This window comes from Bos javanicus, chromosome 16 (genome assembly GCF_032452875.1).
Source record: "Bos javanicus breed banteng chromosome 16, ARS-OSU_banteng_1.0, whole genome shotgun sequence".
Taxonomy (NCBI): Eukaryota; Metazoa; Chordata; class Mammalia; order Artiodactyla; family Bovidae; genus Bos; species Bos javanicus.
In genome coordinates, this window is record NC_083883.1 from 27206976 (window position 1) to 27210041 (window position 3066).

The window sequence follows — 3066 nt, forward strand, 5'->3', positions numbered from 1 at the left end:
GCTCTTTGGTTCTCATTCTGTTCTCTGAAGTGGAAACACATGGCTCTCATCTTTCTGCCAGATGGCATCCCTAAAGAGATTTGAAAACAGTAGTCCTGTCCTCCCACTCACATCCCCAGTTCACTCTACTGTTCTTCTCATGACCAGGTTTTAAGTGATTGAGCAATTACTCTCTCTGGATAAGTAAAGTTGTTGAACTCCTTGCCCAAATACCAGATCCAAACAGACTCCAGTAGAGCACAGGAAGGAGGGCCAACCCCAGGGAGACAGGATGGTGCTTCTGGTAGCTCACTTAGAGATGGAAATAACTTCTGGCTCAGGCCTGACAGCTGCCTCACACTGCAGCTTTGAGGAACCTCAGCCCACTAAGTCTCTCTCCTGTACTGCTGCCAAGCTGCCCCTTCACACTGGTTCCTTTCTGACCCTGATATTTGGGATCATATGTGCATACCCAGTGCACTCAACCTCCCTTAGAAAAATCCAAGGAAGAGAAGGGAACACTGAAAAACAGGACTCACAATCCCCAGCACCATCTCCTTTGTTTTCCTTCTGAAACGTGTAAATATAAAGTTGGCCACTGAAAATGTAGTGATCTGAAGGCGCTTCTATTTTTTATGCTGAGCAGGGACACAGATTGAATTAAAGGGCAACAAGAGAAGCAAATTTCTTTACCCAGAGTCCAACCTGCAAGACTCCTGTGAACTAAGGGCTATTTCATGTAGAAATTAAAAACTGGAATGAAAGGGACTTAGGAGGAGGAGCGAAGTCCTTTGTCTTTTCCCGTGGGCCTCTGTCCAGCACCGCTCTTGATCTGCCCCAGCACCTGCTCTGGTTTCGGGGGTCTGGAGGGGCCTCTCTTCCCTCCCACACCACCCACCCTGTTTCATCACCCTCAACCTTGAATGCTGTCAGAACCTTTTCACATTGATTTCATCTACAGACTGTGAACTGTGAATTGACTGTATTTTTTATGCAAGAATTTTCTAGAGAATTTGTTAGCTGGGACTAGAAAGTTGTTTTCTTTTTAATTATTCCTCACTCTGGGCAGCAAAGGAACACTATTTGTAGCTCCGTTTCACAAAGACATTTTGTCCACTGTCCTCTTCTAGAGGGACTGCAGAACAGAGGAGGCTAATTCATACATAGGGGGGAAAGAGTCCTTTTACTGTGAAAAATATTTATAACTTGGAGGGTATTTGCTTATGAAAAGGATGTTCTTACACTCCTGTACAACAGAACACACCTGAGATTTGATTCCATGTTACCAAATTTGTCCCTAACTTCTTCCTTGCAAGGTCACTTTTTAAATCCCATTTATAGTGGTGTAGTCACTAAGTCATGTCCAACTCTTGAACCCCAAGGACTGTAGCCCGCCAGGCTCCTCTGTCCATGGGATTTCCCAGGCAAAAGTAGTAGAGTGGGTTGTTATTTCCTTCTCCAGGGTTTTAAATCCCTACTTGATGGAAAAGTGGAATAGTCCAAGAACACAATTTTTCACAGAGAAGTGTTATATTGTTTGAAATAAACTGCACAGCCTTGTCTGCGGATAGTCATTTGTGTATCATTGTTATAAAATGCACATCCTCCTAAAACAATGTTCTTTGAAGTTTTGCTAAGCTGTTATTATATTAAATTTCATGACGATAATCTATGCCCCAGCCTTAATCATTCCCAATGTTAAAACTTTTGCAACGGGTGATTTGAAGAGTAGTTTTACAAATGTGGTCTTACAGGAGATTAGGAAATGTTCCTCACTCACATTGTCTCACATGGAAACCATCTTTCTGCCAGCAGTTTAGGACAGATTCTGAAGGAAATATGAGGAAACAATGACTTTGAAAACAGCTGCGTCTTTTTAATGAGGAGAGTCATTTTAGAAAAAAAAGTTAAGCCTATGTTAAAAAAAAAATCTGAAGATTCCATTGGGTTTTCTTCATAAGATTCAGACGTGGCCATGAAAGGAGAAATTTGTTGACTCATGAGGGGATTTTTTTTTAATGCAGAAAGAACTATCATGTTCAAATACCCTTAATACCCTAGTGGATCTTTCCAAAATGTTTGCTAGCATTTAGTTTGTTTATCTCCAGTTGTTATATTAATCTACAGTGTTTTTTGTGAGACAGCCACTTTAATTAATGTTTGATTTTGTGCCCTAAGAGGTTTCCTATCTTTGCATTAAATATATACAAAAAAAGATAGGCAATGAATATTCATGGCTGAGTAGTAGAATCTTGTGCCTTTTGTTCTTAACAATGTTATAAGGGCCCTCATTTTGGATTTTTCATGGGGAAAAAAGTGTCATTTCTCTTTTCATCAGCTATAGAAACCACAGCATGCACACTTAAAAACAACTCATTAAGTAACCGAAATCAACAGAGTGTCTGTCAACTCCCCTAATCCATCAGTCAGAACATGATCTTGACAACACAAGTGCCAGCGAGGACACGATTTCCTAACTCAGCAAAGCCTGATGGATATCTGTTGCCCATAAGTCTGACATCCTAATATTTGAGGCATGAGAGTGCTGTGTTAAGTTCGGGGCAAGAAATAAAGCAGTGATGTTCCGAGTTCAGAAACCATAGTATAAGGAATGGCCCCTCCAAGCCTGGATATTCCTCTAGGGTTTTCTTTCAGGAAAATTTGGGAACCATATACCTTTTTTTAAACTTGTTATTTTGTATTGGGGTATAGCCAATTAACAAACAATGTTGTGATTGTTTCAGGTGAACAGTGAAGGAACTCAGCCATACATGTACACGGACCCATTCTCCCTCAAACCCCCCTTCCATTCAGGCTGCCACATAGCTTTGAGCTGCATTCCCTGTGGGTCCTTGTTGGTTATCCATTTAAATATAGCAGTGTGTACATGTCCATCCCAAACTCCCTAACTATCCCTTCTCCTCACCCTTCCCCCCAGCAACCTTAAGTTTGTTCTCTAAGTCTGTGAGTCTCTATTTTCTAAGTTCATTTGTATAATTTCTTTTTAGATTCCACATATAAGGGAAGTCATACCAATATGTCTCCTTCTCCGTCTGTCTTTCTTCACTCGGTATGACAATCTCTAGG